This window comes from Colias philodice, chromosome 14 (assembly GCF_061535455.1).
Source record: "Colias philodice isolate Cphi_HAF_F1 chromosome 14, ilColPhil1 Martin Lab GWU primary, whole genome shotgun sequence".
In the NCBI taxonomy this organism is placed as follows: domain Eukaryota; kingdom Metazoa; phylum Arthropoda; class Insecta; order Lepidoptera; family Pieridae; genus Colias; species Colias philodice.
In genome coordinates, this window is record NC_143099.1 from 2018273 (window position 1) to 2036983 (window position 18711).

Here is an 18711-nt window from a genome sequence, read left to right on the forward strand (position 1 = left end):
GCTTTCAGATCCAGAGCATTAATTTGATTAGTTGTTTTATCATTTAAGCGATCACTCACAAAATATTCCTTGAATATTCCATGTCTTCTACAAAGTGGTACCTACGGAAAAGAAACATTGTAAATAATATTGTTTTCGTTACTACTTTAAATAAAGTTAGGTTACAATGAAAAGGTCTTAGGTGCTGCATACAAAATTGTCGCTTATCCAATAGGAGCTATCATTAAACCATCAAAAAGCCTTATTTTTGCCAACTTCGCAAAAATAGGAACATTTTAGTAATGATAATAAATGTACGGCGCTCGTAAAATCTTTATTTCTTATCTCTTTATCAACGAAACCTTTACTAACTTCAACGACTCTATTAAAACCTTATTAATAACAACACATATAATTTGATATTTCAAGAAAATACTCAACTATCTTATTCATTATCCCATGCCTGATTAACTGCAGTATGTATATAACAATGCACATCACGTCAGCAAGTAAAGGGCCAACTTATCAGATCTTACGTGAGATTTCGAAGCTAGATCCGTGTCAAGTGCTATTTACGGCAATCTATATTCTATTGCCATTGTGTCTTCGTATTATATTCTAATTGTGGCAGATTTACCAGCGATTTTGTAAGTACTAGGATTTTAACGAAAGCCTCCATTGAATTTGAGCCACTCTATCAATAGAAATTTAAATTACACTGAACTTCTCTTCTCTCTATCTTAATATATCTACCTAAAATCTATAAAATTCCTAAATCATACTTTTTTTTAATCTTTCGTAACCGTGAATACTAATATCTTTCAATTTCATAAAATTTCTGCACGGATTCAATTCTTAACGGTGCAAAAACTTTTCGCAAAAAATAACGTTTTTAAACCATTATGATTGCAATATTACTCGCTTAAATACGGAAGGCTAGATATAATAAAACAGCATGCAATTGAATAAAACAATTGTATCGTTTACCTCCCTTGCTACGTGATATTTGTTAGAATTATGAAGCGACATTTGTATTCTGTCACCAGACTACTAAGGTCTACTACGATCCAGATAAACGCCACAGATACTTATTATCTTTGTTTCGCAAGCTAATTTACAGAATTAATAATAAAGGTTATTCGTGTTTACATAGTACGGTAAGGAATATACAATGTACTTGTGAGGGATATAATTTAGTTTATGAAATTTAGAGTGGATGTTTGGTCTAATTCAAGATTATTCGTTGTTAATTAATTTGTAATTTATTTTGTTCGGAGAGCGATGAGTAGTGAGTACATAAAGTCAAGATTTTCATTTAAATAGTTGTGAATGAACGCTATGAGTATCGCTTACTGTGTGAGAATGTGTCCCTCAATTGATACAAGTGTTATAATAAGAAGATAGCAATTTATCAAGACCTCTCTAGGGCGAAGTGATATCACATCAGTAATTGGAACTCTGCATTTAAACAATCATCAAGTTTTGACTCTGTTTTTACACCAGTTAGATCATCTATACTAATATTATAAAGCTGAAGAGTTTGTTTGTTTGAACGCGCTAATCTCAGGTACTACGGGTCCGATTTGAAAAAATCATTCGGTGTTAGATAGCCCATTTATCGAGGAAGGCTATAGGCTATATATCATCAAGCTAAGACCAACAGAAGTGGAGCACTGCGGGTAAAACCGCAGGGCACGGCTAGTCTATACTATAATGTTATAAAGTTAAAGTTTGTTTGTTTGAACTCGCTAATCTAAAGGATCCGATTTGAAAAATTCTTTCGGTGTTAGATAGCCCATTTATTGAGGAAGGCTATAGGCTATATATCTGATGATATATATCCTATAGCGCTAAGACCAACAGGAGCGAAGCAATGCGGACGAAACTGCGAAGCGCAGCTAGTCAATTATAATAATAAATTTTTCCCACAGCAAACGTAATTCCGAAGCATAAAACATAGCTGCTAATAACTGTAGGTGCAGCAATCGTAAATCCGACTTCAAGATTTTGGTCGTGACCACGTTTTAACGATCCTGTGGCGAGAAATTGACTTTTGCTTTTGTTATATTTATTACAACCCGAGCACGGCTACCTTTGGATTAATGTAATAACTTTTACATTGTATTTAACCAATTATTCTTGCTGCAATTGTTGGTGTTTGATGTCGATTGTATTATAAAAATAAATGCATAGGTAAGCTTTTCACTTTTAAGCTATTGTACTGAACATAAATCCTCGTACATACCCTACCACGATGTTTTAAAGCAGTATTATTACCAGTCTGGAAAAATAGATTGTATAGCTCCACCTCTTTCTTACACTGGAAATAAAAATGCTATAAGACATCATGGTAAATAAAAGTGGTAATTTAAATTCAAATCCAAACTATTTAAAAAAACTATTTAAAAACTATTCAAAATTAAAGTTGCTCGATTCTGATGTCAACCGAGCAAAGTATCAGAGCATACGAAATCGCTGCAATACATTATGTAGGGATGCTCAACGACGCCACATCTCTGAATCGATCGAAAACGGCGATCCTTCCAAAATGTGGAAATTTCTCAAATCCCTTGGAATCGGCAAGGCTGCGCAAAGTTCCCTTCCAGATACGGTTTCTATCGATAAACTTAATTCCCATTTTTCTAATCCTCTCTTGGATTTTGACACTAATTCTAAAGCGCGCACCTTAAGCTCTCTCAATTCATTACCGTCTCCAGACTATCTTCCGTTTGTTTTAAGTCAATTTTCGGATTGTGGTGTTAAGAAGAGCATATTGTCTATTACCTCTAAGGCTGTTGGTAGTGATTGCATTGGTCGGTGCATGATTATTCCTATCCTTTCCATCATTAATCCTGTTATTACGCACATCCTTAACTCTTCTATTTCCACGGGCACATTTCCAGCTAATTGGAAAGATGCACACATCTTGCCCCTCCCTAAGACCTTAAATCCTGTATGTCCCTCAGATTTCCGACCCATTGCTATACTGCCTTTCCTGTCTAAAGTCTTGGAAAGGTTAGTGCAGGAGCAGTTAAGTCGCTTCCTTAATTCCCACAATCTCCTTAATCCTTATCAATCTGGATTCCGTCCAGGTCATAGCACGACCACTGCTCTTATTAAAATCACTGATGACATACGCCTGGGTTTCGACAATAAGCAGTTAACAATCCTTACGTTGCTAGACTTTAGCAATGCTTTTAACACCGTCGATCACGAGGTTTTGTTGGCTATGCTACGCTCTATTAACATATCTCCAACGACTATTGATTGGTTTCGTAGTTACTTGCAGGGACGTCGGCAGCGTGTTCTAGTGGAGAACCTAACCTCTTCCTGGAGCAATGTTCATGCCGGGGTTCCGCAAGGTGGCGTGTTGTCTCCTCTCCTTTTCTCAATATTTATCAACTCTATCTCCAATAACATAACTTCTCCTTATCATATGTACGCAGACGATTTCCAACTATATTCGCACGTGTCACTGCCTGAACTTCCTGAAGCGATTTTCCGTACTAATTCTGATCTCGCAGCTATCGTCAATTGGAGCAAGGAACATGGCTTGAAGGTAAATCCCGTAAAAACTAAAATCATTATACTTGGCAGTAAGCCGCTTATGAGCAAAATTAAATGGGATTGCTTGCCAGATGTTGTGGTTGATGGTTCTCGCATTCCTTTCAGCAAAACAGTTAAAAGCCTCGGTTTGTACCTTGACCAGAACTTATCTTGGTCGGAGCACATCATGCAAATTCACAAGAAAATTTTTGCTGGTGCATCTTCGTTGCGCCGCCTGCGTAACTTCCTACCGATCTCCACCAAAATTGCGTTAGCCCAATCCCTTCTGCTTCCCTTCCTTGACTACGCCGATTCCTCATTCCCTGATCTTTTTGAGTACCAGTTAGACATCCTTGAGAGGCTGCAAAATTTCTGCATTAGATTTATTTTCGGATTGCGTAAATTTGACCATGTCTCGGAATATCGCAAAAAACTTAACTGGCTCCCCATCCGTCTTCGCCGGGACGCCCACATACTTCAGCTTCTGTACTGTGTTCTGTTTGACCCTAAAACACCTGTTTATCTTAAAAATCAGTTTAGTTATCTTAGTGAAAATAGCTCTATCTCTCTTCGCTCTTCCAATCTTCTAACTCTCTCTACACCGGTTCATCGCTCAAATTTCTACGGCTCCTCATTTACTGTTCGTGCTATACATCTTTGGAACGCTCTGCCTGAATCCATCAGGCGGGCGAAAAATATTAGTAGTTTTAAAGCTCTGGTTATGTATATATATATGTATTTATATATATTTATTATATTCTTATGTTATCTGTATATATTTATTTTTAAATATAATACTTTATATATATATAATTTAAATATTATTTTTATTTATTTTTTCTATTATATTTTATAGTTTTTGTATTGTATACAAATTAGTTATTTGTACAATGTATCAATTTAGACATTGAATTTGCGCCATCGCGTACTCGTTCAACATTCCTTACAATCAGGGTTGCCTGGAAGAGATTGCTCTTGAGCAATAAGGCCGCCTTTTCGTGCATATGTGCCCGTGTGTTATTATTGTATAAAATTATAGTCTAAGTTTGTTTGTCCTGGTATGTATGTACAATAAAGCATAAATAAATATTTATTTATTTCTTTTATATTAGGTCTTAACTCTTAAACTAATTTGTGATTGGAACACTCCTAGTAAGCAAATGCTTGTGTCAGGAGGTTCCATTAGTTTAAATGTTATGTGAAATAGGAAATTTTAAACAATACTGAACATGACCTATTTCTTCTAAGTAGTATATGAACTGTGAATGCAATAAGGTGAAATTAGACTCATTATAACGATACACTTGCACGGCACGTATAATATGAAACTTACATCGACAATTTGGCTTTGTAATACAAATCAACGGTATATGTTACGCCACAATGTATGTACGAAGACGAGCCACAATATTGTAAGTATATATTCTATGGTGAGAATGCTTTAATAAGGTATAGATAGACACAAAATAAAACACATTAATTTTATGTATATCGTTGAATAGTGAAGCTTTTTGTTCTTGAACTGTTTTATAAAATTTATCCTGTTGCATAAAGTTTCTGATGTTATAAGTAAAATATATTTACAAAGTTTAGTAATAGTACAAAGTAGAGGTTAACTTTTTCTTGCTTTCAATTACAACCATAATATATTAGACATCTATTCCGAACCTTCACATATAAACCAATAACCATTGCGTTAAATTGAGAAGGAAAGTCTCTAACTACGTTTTGTTATTCAGTAGGTATATCATCAGCTGTAGCAAATACATTTTTGGAATAACACAGTACACTGTCAAAACGGTAAAATGAAGAGCTCCGTCACTAGATTGATATCGTGACGTGATCGTGACGACGATCCGCGAACCCGCACGATCTGTTGTGAAACCCCTTCACGGTGACACATCGTGACGATTTTATCGCAACGACAGTTTCGGTTACGATACGATTGTGGGATCGGACGTGTTAAATGAACGTGCTTTTATAGATATTGCTGGGAAATAGTTTAATATTGTTGAGAAATTTAGATAGAGACATATGAAAGTAAATAATATAAATTAGAATTCGATTGTTAGGATAACTTTGTAGTTTGTATGTTACAAAATAACATAAATGAACATAAGCTAACTTTATCCTTTGATTTGCTAGGTGTATGACAATTTTATTACAAGGTGGAAATGAGATCTTTCAGATTTAGAATTTTTTATGTTATTGTAATGTTAACATTACACCTATTTAATTATCTATGGTAGGTAATGTGTTACAACAATTTGTACAAATATGAACAAAACCTGACTAGCAAGCCCCTTAAATTTCATAAAAAAAATACCAGAAAAAACATATCTTTTTACATGAAAATTCTATATATTTGCAATGAATGAAAAGTAAACCAACACTAGCAGGCAGGTGCGCTCACGTCGGCTGTAAATCAAAGCTGTATCGATAGAGCCTTCATAAATATTTAGCGCGTAATCTGATCCAGTTACGTAAATCGATTTAATGAAAATGGCGGAATACTTTGACACATTACCGGTTTATAGATCAATCAATGATAGCTGTTTGATGGGATTAATGGCGGATGCCACGCGTTATGGAATTTTATGGTGTGTTGATATTATATTTGTATACTAGCTTCTCAGAGCATTAAACCAACTTAATAATGCTCTAAGACTAGCTTCGAGATATTTGCAAATATTTCAGCTTATTATGTGTATATACAATTTGCATATTTATCTTCTTAGTTCTTAATGATAGTATGTATATTCAATAGTATATGTTGCATTTAAAAATTATCTGAAACCTTTTTAGAAATTCAGACGGCCAAAAGTTAAGACAGAATTTAGATATGGTAGAAAACGTTGTGTAAGTAATAAATTTTATGCTTTACAGGTAGATTTAGCATACGAAATATTCTGAAAACAATTGACTTTTATAATACACATAAATCTTAGCGATAAAATCGATTGAAATCGGTATTTTAACTCTAAAATATTCATGTAAACAAACTGCAATCCGAAACTAGTAACATTCCAACTAAAAAGACATTAAAAACACAATATATAAATTACGTTTTAATAGATTTCGAAATATACCGTACTAAATATCTACATTTTACAGACAAAGGGAAAGGCTTTTCATTGAGGAGAGTATTTAATTAACAGTAGCAATTAGTTTCAATATATTACGGGTTATTTTAATAAATTAAGGCAAATACAATGAAAAGGAAGTTACTTAAAAACAACTAGTAAGATCTGATCCTTATCGATCATGTTTCAGTATTCAGGAGATTACCTACGTCATTATTATAAGAGAAAATGTAGAAATAATTCTATTATTTTACTGTATATTCTTTTATTATTTATATTATTATTTATATTCTATTCTAGTTTTTTTAATGGGGACTTAAGTCCCCCTATTAAACTAGAAATGTTCTAGTTCAAAACCAATGAAGCTTAATTATAGGCTCCGGAAGATTCAGAAGCTTTAACTTGCTTGTTATGAAAATCTTTCCGTGTAACAGATGTGAAAGGCATTCTGCTCCAGTGCTATACGATAATATAGGCATGTATCTATTTCCTATAAGCACAAGGAACAGGAATACTTAGTTCGTCATACATTACTTGTCAGGATGCTGTTATTCTTCCAATTTTATCATTACCAATCGGCAATGGATATTTACCTGTAAACAAATGAAAAATCTTATTAGAATAAATTTCTTATTTAACAATCAAATATACTAAAGCTTACAAGCTTTACATAAATGTTAATTAAATACTTATTTATAATGTTCAAAAGGACGATTGTAAAGAATACAAATAAGTATGCTAAACTAGTGCAAGAGAAGATATTTTTTTTTTATACAAGCACATTTTTAATAACCATAACTATAATTAAAATTACCCATTTACCAACGCCTCGGCGTGAAAGCCTTTGATGTATCGCTTCTACAATAATATATTGAGAACGTTCGCCGACTAATTTCAATAGATCTCCAATTGATAGCCACTTAATGATGCAGTAGCCACGCTGCTTGCATGCAGACAATTTCATGGTATAATTTATGTTTTAAATGTGTTAAGTTTTAAGGTTTTTGATACCAACTGATTATTTTAACATAGGTACGTAGTTTCCGTGAATTGGTGAAATGAAATATAGTTATTAGTTATGTATCGATGCGAAAAAGCTTTTATTTTGGGAATAAGCGAAATGTAGGTAGATAGTTTTTTCTGTTGTAAAATTAAACTTGATTCGGTAGCTAATCATTTGTTTATTTCAAAAATGTTTGTAGGAAAAAGATATTATTTATTAGGTACACAACCCTCCAAAAAAAAAAAACATTAGTAGTTGCGTAGTCGCGTTTGTTTACTAATAAATCTACAGTTGCTACAGCAACTTGTAATTATATTTTCAAAACATTATAACCATGATATGACACAACATTTTCTTTATACGAAAGCTAATTTGAACAGCTCTATTATATAGAAAAATTAAAGAACATGACGAGTGATTGAGTAACGAGTTAATAATTACGAGAAAATTAAGGTAATTAATGTGACACTGAGCATGATTAATACTTTTGAAGTGTCCGTCGTAATACATTCGATTATTTTTGACGTTTATTATGTAATAACTATTATTGTGTAGAAAGATATAAATAATGAAAATAGTTTGTTTTATAAAGGAGCATTTTTAAAATGTGGAGTAGTTTCAGTCAGTTAAAAAGTTAGCATTTTGATACAGGAGCTTTTAATTACGAGTGTCTTTAGAGGCGGAAGATCAAAAGTATCCATAGATTAGATGCAGGACCAATAACACTCTTCTTTTGAGGAAAGGATATTTCAACACCATCTATATATGTATTTGGTATCATTTATCATATCTTTGATATATTCATAGCTTTATCTTAGAGGAGGTAAACATAACTAGCCAAACAATCTGGTAAATTCTTAAACTAACCACTAAGAAGCTTATTTCCATAGCATTCATATACAAAGATGAAATACGATAAGAAAGTTTCTTAGAATCGGCAGTTACAATGCGAACGAATGGTACAATAAATTTAAGGCGTCATTTGTAGATATATGCGACTAGTAAATGTGCATTTAATACGAAATCGGTTAAGTGTGAAATCAGGCAACTAGGTCTGAGGGTTTATTTAGAAAGTTAGGAAGTGTTAGTCATCCTATGTAGAATTATTAGCTGTGTATGGATGGGTACTGCATGTACTTTGTTGGTAGTTGTACTTAATAAAGTAATTTCATACACTTTATGAAGTAGTTGGTATATGCAAACATTTGAATGGAAAAAGACTTTTAAAGATTTCGTAAGTGTAGTTTTTCTCGAATGACTGAATTTCTAGAATTCACGCAATTGTTAGAAATGATAGTAAAATCACTTAGTAGCATTGTAACGAACAAACCTGCAAACAATCTATCCCTACTAATATTATAAACGCGAAAGTAACTCTGTCTGTCTGTCTGGCTGTTACGAATTCCCGCTTAAACCTCTCAACCGATTTTGATGAAATTTGGCACAGACAATATTTAGACCCTGAGAAAGAAAGAAAGAAAGAAGAAAGAAAGAAAGAAAGATCATTTATTTGACTCCACAAAAAAATATCACGCACACAATACAATTAGATTAAGACAATACAATTCAAACACAGTAAAATTAAAATGTATATAACTAAATTAAAAGATATAAAATTAAGAAGTGGAGCCAAAATGGTAGCCACTCAGCATAAATTGCAACGCAGCTGTTGCAACACTGATTTTCAGTGGTTTTCGATACATTACACATACTGATTTTCGATACATAAATTAAAAGATATAAAATTAAGAAGTGGAGCCAAAATGGTAGCCACTCAGCATAAATTGCAACGCAGCTGTTGCAACACTGATTTTCAGTGGCCCCTCTTTGAAGCGATTGGAGCGGCAGTGCGTTCAAAAATATAATGTAAACTAATAAGAGCAAAAACATGTACTTAAGATAATTTAACATGACATATAAATAGATAAATGTTTAAAATTAAATCATAATAATAAATACATAATATAGACAGATAGATCATATACCTACATAATATAAAATATTTGTAAACATAGTAAAAGTTAAACCCATCACACAACTAAGGTTGGAATTTAAACTCATGTAATAAATATTTTTTGTATTTTTGTTTGAAAGAGTTTAATGAGATGGAGTTTAATATTGGTGGTGGAAGATTGTTCCAACACTTAGTTGCGGAGTATTTAAAACTTCCCCTGAAAGCAGCTGTGACACTCCTTGGTATAGCTAATTTGCAAAATGAGGAACGGGTAGCATAAACGCTGCCCTCTCCCATCCATGCTAACTTGTCAATTGTCATAGAGGTATTTTGGCGCCTTTGTCATTACCACTCCAAAAAGTAGAGACGCGAGGTGTAACCGCCTACGACTTTCCATTTTTAAGCATCCAGCCTCCATCAGGTACGGAGTAATATGGGACCGTGGGGGAACGTCCCAACAAAAACGCGCACAAGCGTTCTGAACGCGCTGTATCGCGTTCTTACTACGACGTAGTAACCTGGGCCCGTACATGACGTCGGCATAGTTAAACTTAGAGAGTACCAAGCTCTCACATAGTCGGATTCGTACTTCGACGTTCAGGTGTTCCCGAATACGATACAGCAGCTTGAGGCGATAAAAACAATTTGCAATGGTTGTATTTACGTGCTTTTCGAACCGAAGATTTTCATCAAAAACTACTCCTAAGTTTCGAGCCTCGTTGACGCGTTCTATTGAACTATTTTCGACGGTGACGATCGGATTCTCGCACTCAATCCTACGGACCATATTACTAGTACCTAAAATCATGTATTTTGTTTTTTCCTTATTAAGCACCAGCGAATTCTCACGAGACCAGGCTGATATCCGATCTAGATCGCTGTTCAGTTTTGCGGTGGACGAAAGAGTGGAGAAAGAACATAGGCTACCTTTTATTGCGAAAAAACACCACGCGGGCGAAGCCGAGGGCGGAAGCTAGTTTTCAATTTAACACTTATAATATATATTACGTAGATTCAATAACATACATAATATTATACACATTGAAGTCTCGGAAATTCAGTGTGTCTCGTCAATATTCATTACCTTTTTATTCCAATTGTTGAAAATAATATGCGATACTAAAAACACCCTATAAGGCAACACTTGCTTAACCACAGTCTCGTATTTTGTAATTTTAGAAGGCAAGGAGCAAGGTTTTTCGTAATACATATATTTATTGTTATTGTTTGTGAATCACGATTGAAACATTTCGCGGTTTATTTCGATTCAGTTGTTTCGGATTATTATTGTTTTAACACTTTCTGGATGTTTTTATTGATTTAATCTGAATAAATAATTGTAAAAACTTTAAAATTGGATATTTTTGTGAATCTCATTTGTTTATAAAACTTATCATATTATTAATACAAATGTATTGACATCGTGCTTATCACTTTCATGACAATGTTTTTACGTACTATTTATATTGAAATTACAGACAAATCATTCTCTATCCAGAGAATATTATTTTCTCTTTCATTAGTAAATACACATTATAATCAAAGAAACTATCAACACAAACTCCTTATATGGCAAATTTGATATCAAATCGTGGAATCAGTGTTCATTAAATCTCACCATATTTAAATGATAAATAGCTTTCATCGGAAAGTTAATAATGAAGTTAATTAATGAAGAAATAACGTTATAAATGCAATGAAGTGAGCAATTACGAATGATTGACGAAAAGCTGTGATCTTGTTTAATAAAAGTTTATTGTTTTTCGAGGAATTTTGCTCGCGTACGAAATACATACATATGTATATGGGAATGTATTTTTATGGTTCCAATGTTTGTTTTAAAATACAATCTGTATTAAATATCTTGGTTTTTAGTGATTTTAACGGAGTAAAAATGTTATTTAAGGTACGTTTGAAAAAGTATAGAAGGAAATCGTTCTCAACAAACTTTTTAAGGTTTCATATGAATTCTTTAGAGATAATCCACTTGATTTAATCCGCAAACATTAACTAATAATTATAGTTATAAAATATAAACCAAGTAATATAGTCCAGAACAACTCGGTTCTGTTCATGTCAATAGCGGAGCGTAGGCGGCGTGTCGATTCCTATCTTATATTCATTCAGTATTATATTAATTAAAATTGTAACTTGGCTAATACCAGCTTAAATAATCATTACATGTAAATAGTGCTTTGGCTACTATATAAGCGTTTGTATATTTAAGCTGTAATTTCGAAAATCTCATACGGACAAACTAACTCCTGTTAAAAAGTATCGTTGTTAAAATTACTAACGTGAACACAGAAATATGAGCAAAATGAATAAAAAACACATCATAAGCATATTAAGAGTCTAATACGTTATTTAAAATATATCCTACAAAGGTCTTAAGTACATAATTTTTAGTAAACGCGGCGTTTTTAAAGTCACAATACATTATATTTTTGTCATACATTCTAGCTGTAGTAGCATAAAGGGCATTGACTGTTTTAAATTGTAGCAATACCGTTAAATATGATAAAAGGTTTTAAAAACAATCCCATATGGAACAATGTTTTGTTTATATATTTCGGGGAATGTAATTCGCGTATTCACGAGCATTCTTGTACCAATAATGACCTTAAAGTATAAAAATTTACATAATGTCTGAACGCATTCAGTTGCAAGATATATATATATATATATATATATATATATATATATATATATATATATATATATAGTAATAATGTGGTTTAATGAATACTTACGGAGATACTATCTTATGCATTTTATTCGAAAGCAGTGGCTCAGTGGTTTTTTAATTTATTTATCAATATAAAACAACTACTGCAGCTAAGTAAGCCATGAAGGGAACAAATAACCAATTCGGAATCAATTTTTATTTTATAGTTTTAAGCGAAATAGCAATATTTTAAATATTTCATTAACCTTTATTTGAATAAAGCAGTATTTTTCAACAAATCAGTCTGAAGATTTTAACTTGTCTTCACTGAGAATCGAACTTTCAGTTTTCAAATTCACTTGTTTACTTTACTGTTTATTTAAAGTTATCATAAATTTAGATTAAAGTTAAAGGTTGAAATTTTGTAATGTTCGAGAGCAGTTTAAGTTTAAGGCTTATACATGCGCTAATAACCTTGACCATACTTGACGGATCTCAAACCTCTCCCGCTGCACCTTCTTTTTTCCTCGCATTTTGTATTTAAAAAGATACCAATCAGTGAAACAAAAAATCCTCGTCAGGGACTGTTGTGTAACTGATAATTTATTAAACATAAAATTTTCAGAGCTCTAAATCAGCATGTTACGAAGTTTATAGAGTATTTGCGGAAAAATCGATGACCACGGCACATTTTTTTTCTAGAAATCTATTAACTTTGGAAAAAATTCCTCGCGAGCAATTAAAGACCAAAGACCATCCTATTTTATATATTTTTTTCGGTATTGTGCTTTATGTTGTAGTACCAGACTTTATAGAGGTTGAACATAGTCGAAATTGCCGGGTAACGCCTTAAGTATCACTTAAAATGTCACTTAATGTTTAAGTACAATTAATATTACTCCATTTAATTCCTTGAAATATTGGACAATACTTATCGGGTCAATTCAATTTAAGTCGATAACTTAGGTATCACGAAATCTAGATATAATCTAGAATTTAAGTAATCCATTAGTTGAATTTTGACCCTAAGATTGTTTTGCGAATTTAGTAAATTAAACCTAGATGTTTGCAAGTAAATAGAGAAATCTTGTAATTTTACGCAGAAAAAAGGCATTTGTCATGAATCGAAAGGGTACATAAAGGATCCTATGTATTGATTTTTTTATTAAGTTTTCATTAGGTATTACCACCTTACACTACCTACCCAAGGTTCTATAGTCTATGAATTTTCTGGATAACAATGAAGTGATGAAAAATACTCTAAAAAACTGTACTTGGTTTTGTTTCACATTAATTTCAGTTTAAAAGAAACCAATGCATTTTTAATATTGACTCCGATCATTATTTTTTATCATCGGGCCATTATTTCTCTTGCATAATCATTAATGTCTTGTTGAATCGTTAAAAACAAAAACAGAGGCTTGGTTGATAAGATAAAAATTATTTACAATCGTCTTGTCTCTCATAATATAAGAATGGCTTGGATATGTTGCGTTTTTTGTATAAATTAATGGAAATAAATATGGTTTAAATAACATTTCTATCATAATTTAACATAAAACGTTTAGCTATTTCATTTATTGTATTTACTTTGTACTGGCTCTCCGCCCGTGGCTTCACCCGCTTTGTCTAAACCTTATAAATTATGTAGATAAGCCCTTCCGCGGGAATCAATCTAACATCATCTATTAAGACATTGACTTTGTTTTATATACCTACTCTTTTTTGTATACAATGTGCAAAAAAAAAATATATATGTATTAATTTTTTCCACTTTGTCATTGTTATAATTAATGTAAAACAACTGTCACATTAATTGTCTTATTATTGGTATTCCTTTTTATTGGCGTATTGTTTTGTTAAAGTTAATTATAAATATTGTAATACAAATAGCTGTAAGGAATCTATATATGTAAAAATAAAAATAAAAAAAATATCATGTAGCGATTATCCCTTGAAAAAATCCAAGTCTACGTTACTCTGGAATAACGATTTAAAACCTGTTCAATAATTCCAGAAGTGCCTACAAACAAACTCACACACAAATTATCCAAGTATAAATAAAAACTAGTAAACATCGTTTTGCGTTGGGGTGCATTGAAATTATAATTTTCATTGTCATGTCGTCTACTCATTTGTCATTTGTGATCCCCGTTTTATAGTCTGTGCCACGTTTTGACGTTGTTATTGAGAGGATTTAGTATTTTATGAGTTCTATAAATGTAAAATATTAGGTAATAAATAGCATTTTTAGGGGCTGCTTGTTCAATTTGCCAATGTGTTTATCAAAATATAACGACACTGGTACGTTTAAATATATTAAAACCTGAAATAAAATAAAAAAAAGAACTAACGTTAATAAATTAAAATGCATAAATTATGTTATTGTAGGTATAGACTACAGGCCCATGTTGAAAAAATTATGGGTCATTTGACCCACCACGTGACCTATCTAGAACGATATAAGAGCATAAAATAATAAAATTCAGCACTATGACGTCACTTGTAAGCTGTCCACCTGAGTGCAGATGTACGGCATCTGTGTCATACTATTTCTATACTACTTTTAATCAATTATTCCGCAACGCCGTACAAAAATCATGGAGACAACGGGAGAAAATCTCTACCTGAACCTTCGAATTCTCATCTGCACTCAGGTGGACAGCTTACAAGTGACGTCATAGTGCTGAATTTTATTATTTTATGCTCTTATATCGTTCTAGATAGGTCACGTGGTGGGTCAAATAACCCATAATTTTTTCAACACGGGCCTGTAGTCTAGTAATGTTTTGGCCTTAAATAGAGCGTGGTCAAGGCCAGCATTACCGTTGCTTTGTCTATATTAAAATAAGTTTTATACGTTACAAAATATAATTTATAAAAGCAGCACCATCTTTTGTTAAGTCGGTAAAGCTTAAAGTCCTTAAGTGACTTAACAGTAGTTGTTGAAAGAGGGAGTGTCTTTGAATAATAATATAGAAATGTTAATTTATTCGTGTTTCAATATAAAGTGATTTATGTATTGTATTCGTCAAGTTCAATATCGGACCTCACAAGTTAGTGCTTTGTGACATTTGATAATTAACTAGTGAAATAAATTAATTTGTGTTTGTTTGTAATTATAGCCTTATGATAATAAACGTAGGTATATACCTACCTAAATGAAATTTATTGCAGCAAAAAATATAAAATAATTAATGTTTGATTGCTTGAATGATTAAGATGATTCTAATTTAATTTAATTTTTCTTTTTATTAAGTCCTAATCGTCTTAACTTAAAGCTGAAACTCAAACCAATGTTTATCAGCGAAAACACGGACGAAGCAGCGTTATACGGCTAGCTAAAGTCTTTGTCAAAATATAAAAGCTGCATAGTTATAGTATTTAGGTATTAAGAATACTTTTACAAGGCAAACGAGTTGTTATAAAGTACTGCGCAGTATTGTAACCTTTATATAAGTATGCATTTTGTATACTAGCAGATAGTTTGACGAATGTGTCATATCTAATTAATTATGAGTTATTACATGGATCATGAATTTTTAAAATTAAATTAGTTTATTTATTTTTACAATAAAATTATTAAAATAAGTAAATTAATTTGGTATCAAATCCTGGTTCTGGTTTAGTTGGTAGTATTCAGGCACTCAACTTTACAAATGCAGAAATATAACACGTTTTTCAAACACAGACAACAAACTGTTTAAGAATGTACTAAAGTATCGTACAATAACACCTTTATAAGAGAACAGACACAATTATTAAAGTAATCAAAATGAGTCTTGCAGTTTTAAAGCTGTCATCAAACATACTTATAAAACTAGATAATTCCAAGCATGTATGTTTAAAGCTTAATTTACATATAACTACGCATCGTGTAAACGTTAAAAATTATACACTTTAATCATTTACATACTAGAACTGATATTTATACCATATGTGGAGATAAATTAAAATATATTTACAAGGCTAACGCCTGGCTGAGCTAGATTTTAGTTATAGTAGGTGCAAGATGTTTGAGTTCCTAGATTAAATAATGCAATATATAAGATAAGAAAGTTATAATATTTTTGCATTCTCGATGAGAATTCTCATTTCTAAATGAGAAAGAAAAGTATCTAAGAAGATTTTTTCAATTGATTCAAAGTTATTTTATACCTAAATCTAAATCTATCTGTACCAGTCACAAGTTGCACTTTTGAGTTTTTTTTTGGAAGGAAAAAAATAAAAAGTTCAAGTATCGTAACTACCCTGATAAAATTCAATTCCCCGTAAACGCCTCCGTGGTGGAATCTGGTATTTTTATCAATGATAGACCTAATTATGAGCAATCTATCTGTACCGGTCACAAGTTCCACTTTTGAGTTTTTTGGAAGAAAAAAATAAAAAGATCAAGTTCAGTAACTCAAACTGCCCTAATATAATATTTTGACAATCGATTCCTCCTAAAGGCTTCCATGGAGGAATGTGTTTATTTTACCAATTATAGACCTAATTAAGAGCAATCTATCAGTACCGGTCACAAGATGCATATTTGAGTTTTTTGGAAGAAAGAAATATTTTTTGATCGATTGATGTGTAGTATGGGGAAATTGTTTGAGCCAAAATCATTTTTTACTGCGTATAACTCAGAAACGGTAGGATATAGGAAAAAATGATCTAGGTACAACTTGTAGATAATTTTATGGCCTTTCAACTTTTCCTTGAAAGTTTTTCTCTAACATGTACCGTTTTTGAGATTTAAGCGAAAAATGAAAAAATGTACCCATTCCCCCCCCTCCCCCCACTCCTAGTGTCCCGGGGTTTTAGTATGTTTATTACCTAGGGACTCTTGACATGTTTCCGAAGAAATATCTTACGTTACTAACTCACGCACTCTAGACCCCCCTTGGAGGGACTCATTCAATGGACTATATAGAGATAGCAGTCTTATTTTACGAAATATAAAAACAAAGGTTAAAAACTGCATAGTTGTGTATAATTTTTAAAACATTGCAATAGTAAAAAAGTAAGCTTTGCAGTATGCAGTAGGTATGCCGAGTTAGCTATGTTTAGTTTACAGAATCAAAAGTAGGTACAAACACAAAAACAAAATATCATTGTCCAAATATAAACACTATGAGCAGGCATTCCTGTAGAGGTATCGGATTGAAATCGTTAAAATAATTATCTTCATTAAAATGCGATCCCTGTTTTGTGTCCAGGAATGTCATGCTGCATGCGCTGTATGGACATGTATTGGATGTTTAGATTGTTTAACTGTTTGGCTGTCTGTACCTACTTACTAATGTATTTTGTTATTAAAATGTTTCATGTCGATGTTATAAAAGATAAGATATAGAAGAGAATATCAACTTAAATTTAATTAAACAAATTTACTAACTATTCTTTAAAGTATGTTAAAGGGTTATTAATTTAAATAATACAAATATAATACAATTTTGAGTAGGTACATAATTAAACTGATAATGTTTTAAACATTACCAATTAGACAAGTAAAATATTATAGGCTCTACACTTAATTCGTTTACATATATCTGTGGTTTTAGATATAAAAAAAAACAATGTATAACTTCCCTTATATTTAAGACAGTTTTGATAATAAATTTGTAAACACAAATTCTTAGAAACAAATAGTATCTACATATACAATTTTACATTTTAATTTTTTTTTATTTTTTTTTTTTTATGTCAGAGCAAGCAAAGGGGCAGGTGGGCCACCTGATGGTAAGTGGTCACCACCGCCCATAAACACTTGCAACACTAGAAGTGTTGCAGGTGCTTTGCCGGCCTTTTATGGACAAATAAGCTCTTTTCTTGAAGGCCCCAATGTCGTAGTTGTTCGGAAACACCGCAGGTGGCAAATTGTTCCACAGTTTCACCGTACGCGGAAGGAAGTTGCGGGTGAAGCGGACAGTGGTGGAGCGCCAACCATCCAGATGGTGCGGATGGAACAGATTTTTACGGCGTGTGGTCCGGTGGTAGAACTGTGCGGCTGGTAGTAGATGGAACAATTCCTCAGAATTTCATTACCCTAAAGTACAGCATAAATTACAAATTAACGGTCTAATGGACCAATAAACATGTATGGTCAATAAATATCTGTAGAGATACGGTTTTATTTGAACCGTGTGTAGTTTCAGCTAAGTGCTTGATAAATTATTTATAGAGTTGACGGTAGTTGACAATAATTAAAAAAAATGAAAACTTTGACATAATAAACAAATGTGTCTATTAAAAGAAAGAATGTAGACAAGCACAATAATACAATAATTATGGAATATTGAAGTAAATAGGAGATACCATACTTTTTGCTTTTTTTTTGGCGGTAGATGGCAAAATTTTTGTTCTTATTAAACAAATAAAAACCTACTGAGAAAAATACACGATTTATAAACATACCTACTCAATTTTTTTTGTTACGTACCATATAATCTCCTAGAAACTAAAAATACGTAATTTATCCAGTGACGAAATT

The 18711-nt window shown here is 32.2% G+C and overlaps 1 protein-coding gene and 1 long non-coding RNA gene across 4 annotated transcripts in view; one reads left to right on the top strand and one right to left on the bottom strand.

Moving 5' to 3' along the window:
- The window catches only part of LOC149482663 (uncharacterized), a 382500-nt gene that overhangs the window by 171273 nt on the left and 192516 nt on the right, over nucleotides 1-18711 (top strand). The window lies entirely within an intron of this gene.
- Nucleotides 1-18711, bottom strand: part of rols (zinc-RING finger and ankyrin repeat domain-containing protein rolling pebbles) — a 130223-nt gene that overhangs the window by 23157 nt on the left and 88355 nt on the right. The window contains exon 2 of one of the 3 annotated variants that reach the window (XM_089703243.1): nucleotides 60-101. The exons of the other annotated variants lie outside the window; for them this stretch is intronic. The gene's annotated coding sequence lies outside the window, so the exon portion shown is untranslated. The remainder of the gene's footprint in view (nucleotides 1-59; nucleotides 102-18711) is intronic. 3 annotated transcript variants of the gene reach the window in all.